Here is a 17354-nt window from a genome sequence, read left to right on the forward strand (position 1 = left end):
GTGGGTTGTGTGAATAGATTTCAATCAGGACTTTTAAACCTTTATGTTAACACTTGCTGGTTCAGATGTGGTATGAAATGTGTACTTCTAAGTGTGTGTGTATGTGGGGACAGTGGCAAATGCACCTGCACATTGAAGTCATTTTATAATTTTATAGTTTGTATGTTTATTGGAGGGATAAGAGAGAAAACAAGAGCCATATACTGTACATTTTTAGCTGCAATGCTTTTCATTACATGAAATGACTTAAGTTTTTCATATGTAGCAAACTAAAAATCTGCTCCCTTTTTTCTTACTCTGTGAGACTGAGTAATGTGCACTGCCTGTAGATACACTTTCTTTTAATTATTCTTTAAGCTTTTTCAGTGAAAGTATTGATGCTGGAATGTTGTTTTTCATAAACATTTTAATTCTTTGGCTGCCTTAGAAAACATTTGTATGACATTTGGAATACATGTAAATGAACTAAAGGTGCCTTTGTCTCAATGTTGAAAGGGTTTCTTTTGTGATTGGAGATATAAGTATCAGTTGTTACATGGTTGTCATTAAGATATTGCAGCTCTGTCAGAAGTTTGTGTTCATTTTCCGAGCCAGTATTGAATATGCATGTTTCACAGCACCCAGGTCACTATTAATAATACATCATTCAGTTATTTTTCCACTTTTGCTGTTCTTTCATAGTGTAAATGTTTTGGGCAGATTTGTGCTTAGCACGAGCTGCATTTTAAACCGAACTTAACAAGTTTAAAGCAGGATAAGCAATTAAAACTGTTAAGGTGTAGAATTTCAAAATTATGAATGGGATGTTTATCTTTGTTATGGTTGAAGGGGGGAATCCTGTTTGATTCTAGAAGTTAAATACTGGCCATTTTCTTTAAATGTTATTTTGTAACTAAACATACTTTTTTCTTTTGTGACTGAATCAAGAACTAACTACAGGTCTTATAGCCTCTAAAATTGAAAGGTAATTCAGTAGGTCAAGCAGTGGCAAATATACAGTATATTATAAAGGAGTAGTTTGTGGGAGGGGGGTTGAGAATGCACATTCATTAAATTAGGTTTTTTACATTTAGAAATTGATTTTGAAATCCCCTAATTAATTTTCTGTGTCCTAAAAATTTGAAAGGAACTATAAGGGTAAACAGTGCTGTTTAGGTTTTGAAGAATGTTTCCTTTCCTTTCTACTTTTAATTCAGTTATTAAAAATGCTTATGACAAGTCAGATAACTTCCCACAGAGTCACTTTTTTATTTTTTTAACTTGAAGGTCATTTTTTCACACAATTAAATTAGGAGATATGTTTTGCTTTTCAAAATGCTCTTTATCCCTTATAGGGCATTTAACCATGCTAGCCATTAAAGTTGAACAGCACTAGCACATTCATTTATCAGGTGCTACCAACTGGTAGATTTATTAAAAGGAGCTAATTATTCCTCTTTGTTGTGCATGCTAATTTCAAACAAATTAACTTCTTAAGTTCGTTGTCTTCAGAAGAACAGTTGCAACCGAATTGCCCTGTGTAACAAGAAGGAAAGCAGTTCATGAAGCCTGATGGTTTAACGAATTAATATTGTCAGTGTTTCCTGGGTAGAAGCAGTGTTGTTGCCGGCACACCCTAGGAACTGCACGGGGAAACTCGTCTGGCAGGAACATGTCAGGGGACCTCCTGAGTGAAAGAAACGGTCAAGACACTCACACAAGAGCAGGATGAGCTCTGTGGTCATCTCTTTGAAACCAAGTCATGCTGCTAGCCCATTACGACTGGGATATCCCAAGTGGCAGCACACAATAGGGTAGGGATTATTCCACTGGAGCTCTCCGAGCTCTCAGCTACATGGTGACCCTGGAGCTGGGAGAAAGGCGGTGCTGTAGTTGAGTGATGCGCCTCTTCTCCAGTGGGCACTAAGGCTTAAGCACAGGGCTGTGTTGCTGATGGGCTTGAAGTTGGGTGGATTGGGAGAAGCCTGCATCCACTCCCTCATTCTCCCCTGTTTGTGGTCGCAGGGTTCATAGCCTGTAAGCCAAGCTGTGAGAAACGTGCAATTGGCTATTTGAAATCAGGGCAGGAATAAAAAAAAAACAGAAGATTCTAAATTGATGAAAAAAATGAAAATGTCAAGCAACACTTAGAATCCCCTGATCCAAAGTTAATAGGAAATAGCTGGTGCAAACCAGGGGACATATCTTTGTTTTACTCCTTGGGCACTTTACGAAAGGGGGTGGGACAGGGTAGAGAAATTTCTAAAGAAGAAAATAGTTCATAGTTTAGAAAAAAAAAGTCTGTTAACAACATTGATTTGGAAGGGTTGTGCTGCTTCGTAGAATGTAAACTGGCGAGTTGCCAGGTATTCTGATGTGTCTTAAACTGTGTGTATTCACATTTACAACCAACCAGTATTAATCCCACTATTTTACTGTCTTCCTTTTACAGTCATTTCTCAAGACATTTTAACTGTGTAGTTTGGAAAGACAGACTGAAACTTGCCTGCTTTACCTTGCCATGGTGACCCTCATTGACAGGGCTTCTGCCGAAGTCAAGTTAATAAGAGGCCACACCAGCTGTGCACATGTCCTTAGAGGTCAGGTTACTTAGAAATGACTTCAGTGTAGGTATATGTATGAAGAAAAAGAGAAAAAAGCTACTGTTGGTGTGATTTTATTGCAGCTCAGAAATTAAAATGCTCTGTGGCATTTTGCAAATTTAAAAAAAAAAATTGAATTGCAGTCCTTGAAAAAGAATTGAGCTTTTTTAGATTTTTATGTGAATTCATAAACATAATCCTCTGTTCACCATCACCCGAATCTCCTCATAAAAAGCAATAAAGATTATCCTAGTTAAACTAGAACAGACATGCTTTGTCAGCAATTGTTTTCACTGTTCATGGAAAATATAACTCGATAGATATTATCATAAAAATAGACAGACTTCACCAAATATTGACCTGCTGTTTGATGCTCTTCTGTATTCCTGAAATTAATGCCTGTCATTTAAAATGTGCTTTTAATTTTAGATCTTGGGCCCTATGTACACTTGACTGCCCCTGTTAGTCTATTTTAAAATATATTTTCATATGCTCTGAAAAAGTGCTGATTTGTGCTCAACACTATTTTTTTGGTGAGCCAGTTTTTGTCTGCCGTAACAGTTTTTGTTGTCTGCTGTAACAGCATTAATGGGACTGCAAACAATTACATTCTTGCTCCCATCAAAACAGTGTTGATCTCTGGAAACATGGACCTTGGTAAACTTTGATTCCGGGTTGTGTGTTTTCTCCTTTGCACTTGTGCTCTGCCCTATGAAAATGAGACAATGATCATCAGAATCATGAAAGCTGTAGTCATGCAGAGCTGCCTAACAGGACTGTTTAGCCATACTAAAAGAGGGCATCATAGAAGACTATTGCAGCAACCAAATCTGATGATAGGAATCAATGAAAAATTGTACACAGTTACCTAGATCAGTATAAGTTATAAGAACCTAGGAAAGGTTACAAAGTAGAGGAGGCCATTTAGCCCATGAATGAATGAATGAATGGACCCATATGAAGGAAAGTGTCCCATAGCGAATTCCCTTTCTTTCCCCCATGCCTAACCAGCAGATCTCGCATACAGACATACCCTCTCCAGGGTCAAGCTCACAATCACATATTTCTTGCTTTGCATGAGTTGTCACATCCTTTACCATTTCATGCTTTGAGGTAATGAGATTTAGAAGAGAAGATGTGAGGATCGTTTCTACAAACGTTTTCCATCTCATCATCATATCGGTTAATTGGTTGCTATTACATGATAAAGTTGATATTGTTGCATTTCTAAAGTGCTTTCTTATACTTTATTTTGACTGATAAGACCAAGTAGCTAGTAGTAACACTGTATGGCTCTTCTTGTCAACAACTTGTGGTATAGATTATACAGTTAAGGTAGGATGGAGATTTAAAGCTTGCTTGACAGTTGCATGAGCTAAAATTGACAGTGTTACCTTTTACTATAACCAGATGCATTGCACATACTGTACAGGAGAAGAGAGCTTGGTGAAGCGGAAGTCTTTGATTATTAATGCTTTACAGTGTTGAATTAAACAGCTGTGCTGTGGAGGAAGCTGTGGTTATTTTTGCAAGCAGAGCAAGAGAACCTAGTCACTGTATCGTTCAGCACTGCTGAAATTAGAACTCTGACCTTCACTTAGATAAGGCTGTAGAAACCTTTGGTATATTTAGAGTATAATCCAGCATAGACCCTCATATTATTGACTAAAGATGTTGGCACATCAAATTCTTGTTTTAGAATTTAGTGCAATTTGTACAGTTCTACAAGGCTTATTACCTGTTGTTTAGTTTTCTACAGATCTGTTCTTTTGCTTCAATGTTTTTGGTAACATGAGAGTTTGTTTATCAGAGTCTGAAATATTTTAATAAACACTGAGACAGAAGATTGTAACAGGGGGAGAAAAACTTCCTGATCTTAAAAATGCATGGGGATTTGATCAAATGCTGTTATTAATGCAATTATTTCACTGTGGCTAAAACCTGTAGCATACACACTCACTTCAAGAAAGAAAAGTTAATTTGCATTCATTGCTTTGCCTTTAAAGTTGTCCTTTCTTTTGAAATCAGTGGCATTTCCTGTACAACTGGCATAGCTCCACATCAGACACACTCTGGAGAGTCTCTAGCATTAAGGATTAGTATTAACCTAGCTGTTAGATCCAGTACTTTTTTGCTGAAGCTTAATTAATATAAATAGATTGTTGCATGATATAAGATGTATAATTAAAGTTTCAGAAATAAGCACACTAGAATTCTCAGGTGGTTTAGTGTTACAATTATGGGCAGCATGGAACATGTTTTCATTGATGTTCTAAACAGGAAAATGTAATTGAATTTGATGTATTGTTCTAATAGCTTTTTAGAATATACTGTTGACATTTAAAGTCTTGTTTTAGCAGAGGAAACTGTGTAAAAATACCCCCAGTTCTTGGCACATCTTTATCAATTTCATTACTTGCAACTGCAATAATGTATTGACAAATGTATTTTCTGTTATAACAGATATTAAAAAAAAATAGCTGTGGCAAAAGTAATTTCTTAATCATGGTGCCTGCATGGGTACATCATTTTGATACTAAATAGAGGCTGATGAGTTATGAAGTAATTTGTGGTGGCATTGACTTATGCCTGCATAGTTGTTTTTTTCTGTATTGTTAGTTCCTCTTACTAAGAAAAAGACACGAGAGAATTTTTATAGAGGGCAGGTAACTTTTCTTATAGGATCATTGCTTTCAAAATGATGAATATCCTCTAAAACAGATCGTTACAAAAAAATGTACTTAATAGTGCTCTTATAATATTCTAATCAGGGGAAAACTGCCATTTATCAGCGAGGTGAGCAACAACTAGATCTCTGGATACTTTCTGTAGTCCCCATGCCTCCGTTCAACAGTTTGTCTGAAAATCTATAGCAGGACTGCTGTGTGTAACCAAGAGCTGGAGTACACCATGCCTGAGGAGACTGTTCAGGAACTCCTCTGGCTAATGGAGCAGTTGCAGGTTTGATGGTAATTGGATGGGTTTTAAGACATCTGGCAGCAATGGCACATGCAGTGCAAAACTAAAGTAAATCAAAGCCATCTTGGGAATTCACTGCTTTCATATCCCCCGTTTCTCCTCTTTTTTTAAAGATGTGACAAGTTCTGCCCTTTCTCAAGTGTTGAAGAAATTTACTGAGGAATAAATCCAATTGCTATGTACATAAATGCATTCTGGAAAAAGAAAACACAGGAGTTTCAGTATTGTTCTGCAGGGATGTACAGTATATGCAAAGAGTGTCTAGCTGCCCTTACCTGTACTCTGGAGGGATTGTTTGCCTTATGCAGCAGACTTTGGTATCAGGCTGTTAGACTGGCATAATCAAATTGAAATGCATGAGATAAAGGGGCTTTAGGCAGGAGTTAAAATCCTGTGAGTGGGAATATAAATTAATGTAAGTTTATGAATAAGGCAAAGCCTAATTAAAGTAACAGAATTGGGAGAAACGAAGCACGCATTCTCAAGTATTTTACATTTTAGAGCTAGAAGTATGACAGATGCATACTGTACACACGCGTACCACAGCACTTCTTTTCACTGAAGAAATGAGGATATCCTTTTAAGATAAAATGGTGGGAGGTACAATGATAAAAATCACTTATACAGAGTATTGAAGAGGTCTAGTCAGTTGCATTTCAGATAAGAACAATCTTACATTTTTAAATTAATTTTGACAATTATTAGTGACTTGTCTTAAAACGAATGATTTTTATTCACCACAAATGAAAGATTAGTCTTAATTTCTGTAACAGTTTAACAGAGCTATAGTATATTGTCAAAAGGTTTGGATAATCTTGTATAAACACCGTCCTTTTTAAAAGATTTTCCCATATTGTTTTAATTTGTTCTGTAGAGAAGTACAGTGTGTGCAGAAGTGTCTAGCTGCTCTTACTTGTTACTCCTGAGATACTATTTGCCTGTGCAGAAGACTTTGGTATCAGACTCTTACCACTATCATTAGTCCTTCTGTTTGGTCTGACAGTTACACGCCATGCCACACAGCATGATACTGTGCTGAATATAAACAAACCCCACCCCTTTACATTTTAAAGTTTGTTGTAGAAGAGAAATAGCTCATTGAAGGTCCATACACTATCTCCTGAGCTTAAGTTACTGTTAAATATTTCTCCTTTATTGCTTCCTTACGGGCATTAGTATATCACACTGAATATTGAAACCTAAAAGCCCAAAGGGAAACCAGTTGAATAACTCCAGTGAATATCTTAATACACGTAAGAGCTGATCCTTTAAGAATATTATATGAAAAAAGCAACAGTTCTAAATTTTGCTTCTGAATAACAGAACTTATTTTAATGCAGGGAGACATTTTTGCCTGCTGCTTTGGAAAGAGAATATTAACTGAGCTTTCCCATTCTACATATAGCTGTGGTGTATTGCTTTAAAGTGTGTGTGTGTGGTAGTGCTTCCAGAGACTAGTTGTATCAAATAGAGTAGAAGAGAGAATGCTAAGATTTAGTGACATGCAGGGTCAAAACCAATTTTAGTGTCAAAAGAAAATTGGGATGTAGTGCTCTCTCCTCTATACTCTTTGTGTGGGTTATTATAGCCATTATTACAGTTCTCCCAAAAGGAGCCACTGATATAGATTTCCACTGTTGTACAGTATGTTATTGACTCAAAAGTTTATATTTCTAGAGCAGTTCATTATCCTTCTACATTTAACACACACCCAAGGGGAATTGGACACAAAACCTTAGCAAATCAAGTTCATCCCCCTTTACACCTATACCAGATATAAAACAGTCCAACTGTCTTCCTGTAGCGTTGAGTGAATGTTGAGCCCTAACTATCGAGAACAGTATGAATTGCCATTGTATTTGGTGCAAAATTGTACAGCTTTGCTTTCTAGGTACAGTACCTAGGTTAGCCATTACAAGTGGTTTGGCTGGTGCCATTCTTAAAAATATGGTGTAATGTAAATGACACTTTCACGTGGTGAAATGGTGTACATCTCAGGAAAATGTATATACTGTTTTCTTTATGTCCTAATTGAAATTGTACTGTATATGTTACTGTTCATACTTTTTAATCTGGAGGCAATTTGTAAATCCGTGTTATATTAATAATGAAAAAATCAAGTTGAGATGCATGGTGAATTTGATGTACTTCACTAATATTGATTTTTAATTGGAAAACCTCATTTTTTAAATGTGGAACTCAGAATTTAAATGCAAAATACTAACAGCTAGAATGTTTCACCTTCCTGCAGTATACAATATTATCCTACAGTACATTTTTCTAGGTTTATTTTCCATTAATGTTAAGTTAACCTACATTTAATATATGTAATACTGTACAGTATAGCAAAAGTGCAGCAGTTAGAGCGATGTCTTCCAAAGTATGAAATGTTTTAAGACAGTAATGGAAGATTTGATTTTGAATGACTGTAATTGATTTTGGAAAAAAATGATTTTGAAAATTGTTTTTTAAATAGATGCTGTTGTAAAAAGGCAAAAATGTGCATCATATCATACATTTAATACTAACGTTTATATACTGCATTCTATAATTTCTCAATATATTTAGTGTTTCCAATTCAAATTGGTATTTTGATTTTTATTGTAAGGAATGCCACTCTCAGCTAAAGGCCAACAATCTGTAGATAGTCCTTTAAAGTATGTCTAATTTTGGATCTAGTTAATCTTTATGACACTTAAAAATTAAATCAGTTCACTTGTTTTCTTCCCGTGAGTTATTTTTCTGCTCATTTAAGTTTCCATTTTGTTCTTCAGCTATATATTTTCTTTTACTCTTGCTTCGAGGAGGATAAATTACCTGCCTAGAAATCAAATAGCTACACCTGGCTTTTAGAAATGTGGAGCATAACCACTGATAGGGAAGGAACTCCTGCCGAAGAATCCATTGTTGGGAGTAAAAATAAGGATTAATCATCCTGGGATTCTGTAAGTGGCTCATTGATATATATGTCACAGACAGTAACCTTTCATCAGGTGAAATGTTAAACTGGTGGCATATTGTATCAAAGAACCGTCTCCACAGTAATAGTGCAGTTTACCATTGAGATCACCTTATCCTCCGTAGAAAATACAAAAATCAATACAAGAGTGCTTGTGTCTGGCATCTTAAATTTGCTTTCTGTGTGAATACAGTTGGGGTTTTTTACATGTATTACAATAGACAAGGAATACATTGCTTTCTACTCTTAGTTTCAAAGCAGATACAGTGTGAATGACTTCAAACTGAATTGCCCCCCTCAGTTCCTAAATTTAACCCCTCAATTTAATATTTTGTTTAAGATTCTCATAAACTGTACAAATTGACTTGTTTTAAAAAAATAGAAGTGAAAAATATGGACCTAAAATATACTGTATAGTTAAGGTGGGTTGCTGCAAAGGAACAAGTAATAGGTTTACTCCATGTTGAAAAGAGAAGAAAGAAAACATGTTTCAGCTCTGGAGCCTTCCTCACACCCGAAGAAGGCTCCATGGCCGAAATGTTGCGTTTTCTTTCTTTTCTTTTCAGCATGGAATAAACATATTACGTGTTATTCTGCAGCCTGAAATATATATATATATGCATGCAGATATGAAAATTCATAAATATAGGTTGCATTTTGTTAAAATATTAAGATGGCACTTGGTTTCTGTTTAATCTATCTGGTGTGAACTCATATTTGACCAATTTGATCTTCTGAAGTCATCATGGCAGCAGTTTTAAGTTCTAACATTGAAAAACTATTTTCTATTTAACTGGTTGCTTGATGTCTATAAATGTTTCAGGGATTTTATAACTTATGTTATATATAATTAATTTATAGGGGGCGCTCACCCTGCGGCTCATGTGGGTCCTAATGCCCCAGTGTAGTGACGGGGACGCTATACTGTAAACAGGCGCCGTCCTTCGGATGAGACGTAAAACCGAGGTCCTGACTCTCTGTGGTCATTAAAATTCCCAGGGCGTTTCTCGAAAAGAGTATGGGTGTAACCCCGGCATCCTGGCCAAATTTCCCATTGGCCTTTATCAATCATGGCCTCCTAACAATCCCCCTCTATGAATTGGCTTCATTCCTCTGCTCTCCCCCCCACTGATAGCTGATGTGTGGCGAGCGTTCTGGTGCACTATGGCTGCCGTCGCATCATCCAGGTGGATGTTGCACATTGGTGGTGGTGGAGGGGAGTCCCCATTACCTGTAGTGGGGTGGAGTGTCCAGAAAAGCGCTATATAAGTGTAAGCAATTATTATTATTATTATTATTATTATTATATGGATATCAAATTAAGTAAAAATAGAAAAAAGAAAGTTGGGTTTTGACAAAGAATTTACAGTAAGTCGCATACAGTAGTAGTGTAGTGGGATAGGTATCACAGAAAAGCTAAGATAGGAAAAGATAAATACACCATGGGTAATGATTAGCTTTCAATGGATAACCATAGAATGGCACAGTTTTAACATTGTGCGCAGTAGCTGCTGATTGCTGCCTATAGCAAGGATAATTCATGATTCACTTTCTTTTGACAATTTGCACATAAGACGATTGTGAAGAATGAAAGATTTTGGTTTTCCAAGCATGAAAAGAATAAAAACGTGAGGAAAGAGTTACTTACTTTTTTGTATCTATCATATATGCACATACTATATACACACTACTGTACATGTGTATATCAACCAGTTTTCCAGGAACAATGAGTCAAATTCCCCTGGAAATTGAGATTCTTCCACAATGTTGAGAAGGTTAATAAACTTTCATATAAAACATGAAAGTTTTTTTTTTATGCTGCTCCTTCCTTTCCTACTTGCATTTCAGTAAAATTGTGTCCCTGTAATTTTGACTGGCTACCATGTAAAAAGAAAATCATGATATTCGGTGCCAGAAGAAGTTCAGTGAAGCATTTCCAATGCTTCCCTAGAATGGTTTCTAACTGGAAAACGATGTCTAAAGCTTTGAAAAACAGGACATGAAGAATTCAGAAGTACCATGCATGTGTGCTCCTGCAATGTATCGATTTTCTATTTCCCATCAGCAGATAAAATTATTTTTCTTTCGGTCTGTGTGTAGTTGAAATAATAGGACACTGTGGGAGAGAATAGAAATAAAGTTGAGTTCATTTCTGATAATTTTCTTTTGCCTTTAAGGCTGTGAACTCTTTACAAGACAGTACCCATACATTGCTTTGGCTCTGCTGTGAACCGGGGCTAAGAGACATTAGACAGATCGAGATCATTCCGAAGAGTAGCCTGCGATAAATTATTCATTTCACAGGTGCTACCCACGGCTGAATAAATCTTCGGATACTGAAGACAGTGGTTCTCTGAACATATCCTTCTTAATACACAAACAACAATGGAAGAAGCAAAGCAGAATCTTTCATTTCATGTGCAATATTGCCCTGTCTGTTATAAATTGCAAAACGGTCATGTTTTAGTCAAGGTTACATTTTGGGTTTCTGAGATGCCTATGTTTGTTGCCACTGAATTTGTCTTCTTTTTACCCAATATAGCAAGCAACCCCGGGGGGGGTTGAAAGGCTTTTGTTTTGAATAGTCTGTTAATTGTGTGACCCACACCATGACTTCAAAGGTTATCACTAAAGGGAAGCCTTATAAGTGATGCAGATGCTGAAGTGTTTGTTTTTTGGATTAACTTTTATTATTTTTGAAACTGCTTGTACTCATCTAGCTGAGGAGGACCCTAGTTCCCATTTCTTTAGGCTCTGAGTGAGTAGCGTAGGGAGCAGGGGGCATAATTTGTACCAGAAGGTCACAGGTTTAAAACCTGCCAGGGGATAGTCTGAACATACATCATTCACCAGAGCCCCCACACTCTACACACGCTTAGGGCACGGTGCCGATAATAGGGTTACTGCAGTCTCCAAGGATGCAATGAAACGTCAGGATCCCATCTGCTTTGTGCAGGTTAAAGGGCCAATTACTCCCACTGACTTATTTTTCTCCTCTGCAACCTTTTTTTTTAATCTCCAATTCAGTTTATTTACTAAATATCTTCAAATAATAGCAAAAATCAGCAAGTACAGGGGGTGTTTTGGGGTTTGACACAATTGGTGACATACTGTTTGGTAACCACAGTTGGCTTGTATCCATTGAAGAAGAGCTTTGTTTGTTCAACCAGCTCAGACCAATTTAAACTGCCAACCTGTCTTTATTGAATGCGTCGTACTTGCTATTAATTCTACTACTATTGCACCGACAGCATAGTAAGCCATGAAAAGGATGGTTAGACTTTCTGGGAGCATGCATCCATAAGCATAAGAACAGGGAAGAAAAGAAAATAGGAATCAAACATTTTGTTGTTGTCCGTATCAGTTAAAAGACTTTTATGAATCTTTGCTGAAGCCCATTGATGTAGAATAAAACAAAAGGAAGATGTCTTGTGTATGAAGGTTTTTCCCCCCCCATAGGATTCCCACATTCACTCAATGTAAAAAGTAATTTGAAAAAGAAGGACATTTGACAATGACTCTGCTCTGCTGAAGATGATGCAAATAAAATCATTAGTGTTGCGTCTTTTCATTGTCAGCTTCAAGCCACACACTGTGGATTGCCTGTTTTGAAGAAATTTATAAGAGGTCCCATTGATGGGACAGATAAAATGCATGTCTAGGCTTGGATTTACAGTCTATAAATCCCACATCACATGTTATGAAGATCACGTGTGGTATTGATCTTGGTGCCATCGCACAATCTTTCAGTGAGGCTCACTTCACTGCCCGATTAGAATTATATATGTACCTTTATTTAACCAGACAAGTTCATTTGCAATGAATACGTACTGTACAATTACAAGTGTGCGTTTATACAGCAGTGTGTTTTACTGGAGTAGTCTGAGTAAAGTACCTTGTTCAAGGGTATAAGAGAGGTACTGCACCTGGGATTTGAACCCATAGCTTTCCCGTTACAGCTCCAGAGCCTTAATCACTGCTGCCCTTAGCGGCTGACACAGAGAGTTTTTTTTTCCCCCATCTGTCACAGAGAAATGATTACATTTCAAGAAGAATAAACACCAATGTTTTTTTCTAGTTACTTATACATCTTTATGAAGTTTATGCATATAGGGACAGAAAAATATGTATTCATAGCGCTTACTATCCCTACAAATATTAAAAACTGAATAAACAACGTTTTAACTCATGAATGCCATTGCGTAAATGGACTTTTACAATGATGTAATTCTTTTGTGGCATAAATATTGACATAACCTTACTCTCTTAGGCAAGACACCTCTTAGTTAAGACCAGATGATTGGCTGCGTGCGTTTGCTTGTTTTGGATGTGTGGTCCATCTTGAGTACAGCAGTCACTGTCAATATCCCTCTCTAACGGTATAATCCATGAATTACAGTTTCTGTACAGTATGTTTTAGGCTTACTGTATGTCTAATACCTGTACATTAAAAAAAGAAGCATTAAGAAAATTCTCCCCATGTAAATGAATGAAGAGGCAGTAGAAAAAAAAAAGTTTCATTTAAAATGAATGTCCTCTACTGTTAATTTTGGTTAAAGAAATATGATGGTGCTGGGAATTTGTCTGTTTAAGATTGATTTATATTTTACCTTTTAATGTAAGCATATCATTATTAAATTACACATCATCAGTGTAATTAGACTTTAAAAAACAGTTCCTACTTCAGGGTATGTTAGGTGATCGTTAAAATGAACATGTAAATATGTTAAAATGTAGTGTGTTCACTAAATGATCTTTGATCTTCTCTTGATCCCCTGATGATCCGGGAATGGAATTCTTGGGATTCTTCTATGAACAGACGTCTTTGGCAATCCTAATGCAAATTGTTAGTCATGGTGGTCTCTAGGGATGCTGTTTGGAAAAGCAGCCTTGTCTCTGATAGTTGCTCATGTGAAGCACAGTCCTTTGTGCTGCTTCTGTGAAGGACGGGCCATTTCTTCATGTTACCAGTATTCATAATCTAATCTCAATTTAAATGGAAAGTACAAACTTTTAATATGTTATGCTTGTTGTAATAATTACTTCAGCAGAGGTTGCAGTGATTTGAACTATATTATTTTTTAAAAATATGGTACTTGAACAAGAATTTTAGGACATGTGAAGATTTACAGTAGGTTAGAATATATTTTTCAAAACTAATTTATAATAAAAATGTATGTATTATTAAGTATAATAAAATAACTTTATAATGATTCTAGTCTACTGTTAATCCATGAAAATTATTATACTTAGGCTGCATTGCATGACAATATCAGGTAGCTGCAGAAATCATTTTAAAATAACAGGAATGCAAAATGTGTTCTTGAACATTTCAGTTGTGCGAGATGTATTTAGTCTCTTGGGATTTAAGCTGTTTTTCTTTGATCTAAACTGGTTTGCTGGTGGTTTTTTAAAAGAAGTGATTCTATTTTTAAGCCTCACTGTACTTCAGCTCAAAAGACCTTTCAGTACGTTTGTCACTGTTGCCTGAAATTCTTAACTTTTCGCACAAGAAATGAGTTCCATTATTGTTTGTTTTTGCATTTGATATTTTCCATTTTTACATGTTCTTTTCAAAGGCAATAATTATTTCTTACATATTTACAGAATTTTTTCTTTTTGAGCTCTATATAATAATAAGGATGTCCCAGCGATAAGAGTAGAGTAGGTAATTGAAGATTTTACTTCTACTCAAATATAAATAAAATATTTGAAAATAATAACATGATACCAAACCACATGTTTAAGCCCCACTGGTTAAAGCTTGTGGACCACAATGTGCTTACATTTAGAAAAAACATATTGTACCTTGTTGCCATATCCTTGTTTAGGTGCTGTCATTATTATTAATGTATGTCATTGTAGTGATAAACATACAAGGAAATGACTGGCAGTTTGATTTCAGAGGGAGGTTTCTCATTTTCAGGGGAAGCATCGCTTTGCCTTTATCTTGTGTAAGTCTATCCTGTTAATATAATGTTGCAGATTTTCATTTACATTTGTACATTAATATGTCTTTGACAGTGCACAACCAGCATCGCTTGGCTAGGTAATCTTATTGAAAAGGCTTCCCCTGTATCTTTCTGATGTACAGTAGTTGTTTTCTGAATTCAGATTGTTGATAGTGAACACTGGCACATACTATCACAGGGATTTATTTATACTTCAGTGATGTATTACGGTATTTTCAGGAGCAAAGAAAAAACAGAATTAAAGTGTTCTGTATGAACGGCATTAACGGTGTTCTGCCATTCTGGTTGTTGCTTTTGAAAGGTTTAAAATCTTCTCATTACAAAATGAAATTAAACTTCAGTTTTAAGGTCTTTGGAATAGTACTCTGAATCATCACCGTTTGTTTTAAAGGCTAGCTAAGAAACTTTCTTATACATGGCCAAAACATTAGGTTTAAATGTTTTATTAAAACACATTAATTCAAGCTTTTTAGACCAAGTCCAGGCTGGTTTGTATTTTATCGTATGGTTATCTTGTTTTAGACGGCTAAGCCTGGTGAGTGTCTGCTTGCTGCACATCGATTTAGAGCTAGATGTGTGGCAAAAAATCGGCCTTTGATGTTCCTTTATTCTTGTGAATATTTTAGATGAAGCGCGGCTCAGAGATGTCTCTTTACCTGAGTGGTAGAAATGAAGAAAGGATGGAGGATGATGGTTTTCAAAGGGATGCTGTGTTCTTTTTGGCAACTCAGCATTTTGCTAATTCATTCAAAGTACACTTCTTCCTCTTTAGATAGATAAGAAAACAAGAAATAAAGCAGAATTATTAATAAATCCTGCAGAGTGGGCCTTTTAACAGACATTTCTGCCTCTTTGATGACATGACTTGGGGCTTAGGGACTCTACCTTGGAGGTCATTTAGTGACACAAAGCAACTCTCATGGTGGAAATATGGCTGAAACAGTTGCCACAGCAGTCCAGCCTTTACAGCAGGCTGGAAGCCAAAATCTAGTATACAATACTGCAGAATACTTACACCCTGTAGTGGTTAGTCTCATAGAAGAAACAGCTGTCTTCTGAAAATAGTTTTCAAGCTTTCCTGCTGTTTTGCTATAAAAATAAGCTGAAAAACAACTACAGGAAAAGTGTTTTATAGCCTTTAAAATTGGTATAGACGCTGAAGTAGATATCTTTAATCTGGCAGCCTTTATTGATGTCTTTTGTCGGTCCAGAGTAGTATTTTACATGAAAAAACCCTGCTAATCTGCATACAATTGTCTGCATTGAATTCCACTGAGGTTTTGTCAATCATCGCCTTCAGATGGAATTCTGCTTTTATTTATGGAAAATGTGGAGTTTATGCCACACAAAAGTAATGAAAATCCACTTCTTATCTATCTTTATGGTATGCACTTCAATCTGAAACATATGCACTCAGAGTAGTAATACAATTATTTCACTCAAGTTTATTTTTGCAAATTGAGGTGCCTTTCAGTATGTTGTCATGAACATCCTTTGCATACAGCCTTTGGTATCTCAGTGTAAACTATGAAATTGGTACACTTATACCGGATTTTAAATTTAAAAAAAAATGTGATGCAAAAATAGATGTGAAATACACCTTATTTCATCTTATTTTTCTTTCCAGCTCTAAGATGTTTTTCAAAAACCCTTCTTTTAGTTTTTGAATTGTTTTCTTTTGACATGCAGAGTTGGCAAGGCATGAAAATGACATGATTTGAGTTCCTGTCAAATGGATCTCCTTCACATTTGACTAATACAGTGATTCCAGGGACTATGCATTCAATTTATATCTGTACACCCAAGCTGTAAATGTACTCGACTGTGATGTGTGCTTGGTTTCTTCAGTACACAGACTTCATATTTCATGCATTAACCTGCTTTGATTTCTAGTTTAAACCAAAATGTTTTCCTATAACAGATTTTTTGGCTTTCAGTTAATTGAGTTTTATGTGACAGCATAAGGGTTCTCTTTAATTTTGCCACCCCAGGAAGAACGTGGCTAAGTTTTGTTTTCTGAAAATGTGGAGTTTAGGAAAAATGGTCATTAAGCTTGTTAATTTCCCATGGTGACTTTGTGTTCCCATGCCTTGTATTTAGTTAATGCTTCATTTATAAGGACTGGAAACAACAAGACAGCGACCCTAACCACTAATGACTTTCTGTTGCAAAGATATGACAGCTTCAGTCTATATGCACTTGCTTCATCTTTGGGCCTCATTACTCATAGCATAGACACATGGATGATAAAGTACTTCATGGCTTAAGTCCATCTGCTAGACTCCTGTCAGTGGCAGCTTGCTCAGGTGATACAGTGTGACCCTGAATACACAAAGAGGGTGAATAACAGCCTACCACTGCTGAATAAAATCACTCTTTTCTCATTAGTTCATCCAATCTAAAAGGTAGATAACAAAAAGGCTATTTTTCTGGTGTCACGCAACTGTTCATCTACCTACGCTTGCTGTTTTAATTGGAAACACCTCCTGTAGTGCACTCTTCATAAAGATTCAAGACGAGGACACGTACTGTAGAATATAAGGTTATATGTTAGGTTATAATTCAGGAATATATTCCTTGATGTTGAATTGGACAAAAGATCAACACTTAAAAAAAGCTTCCATTTTTTTGTTAAATTGTAATAATAAATAAAATGTTGCCTGGGGTCCAGATGAAGTTTTCTTTTCTAATAGCAGAGTTACACCATTTTCTTTTTCGTAGTTGTTTTTTTCAGCTCGATCCAAATTGAAGTGTTGTTTACAGCTACAGTATATGTGAAACCTCCAACAGCCAAGAGGGTTGCATCAGAAATGGGCCAAGATCCCTTAAAATGGTTTATGTTTATTGGGGAGGTATTCCTGT

General features: G+C 36.1%; 1 protein-coding gene across 9 annotated transcripts in view; it reads left to right on the plus strand.

The window, feature by feature from the left end:
- Positions 1-17354, plus strand: part of mast4 (microtubule associated serine/threonine kinase family member 4) — a 193720-nt gene that overhangs the window by 75026 nt on the left and 101340 nt on the right. The gene's annotated exons all lie outside the window — the stretch shown is intronic.

This window comes from Lepisosteus oculatus, chromosome 3, assembly GCF_040954835.1.
Source record: "Lepisosteus oculatus isolate fLepOcu1 chromosome 3, fLepOcu1.hap2, whole genome shotgun sequence".
Taxonomy (NCBI): domain Eukaryota; kingdom Metazoa; phylum Chordata; class Actinopteri; order Semionotiformes; family Lepisosteidae; genus Lepisosteus; species Lepisosteus oculatus.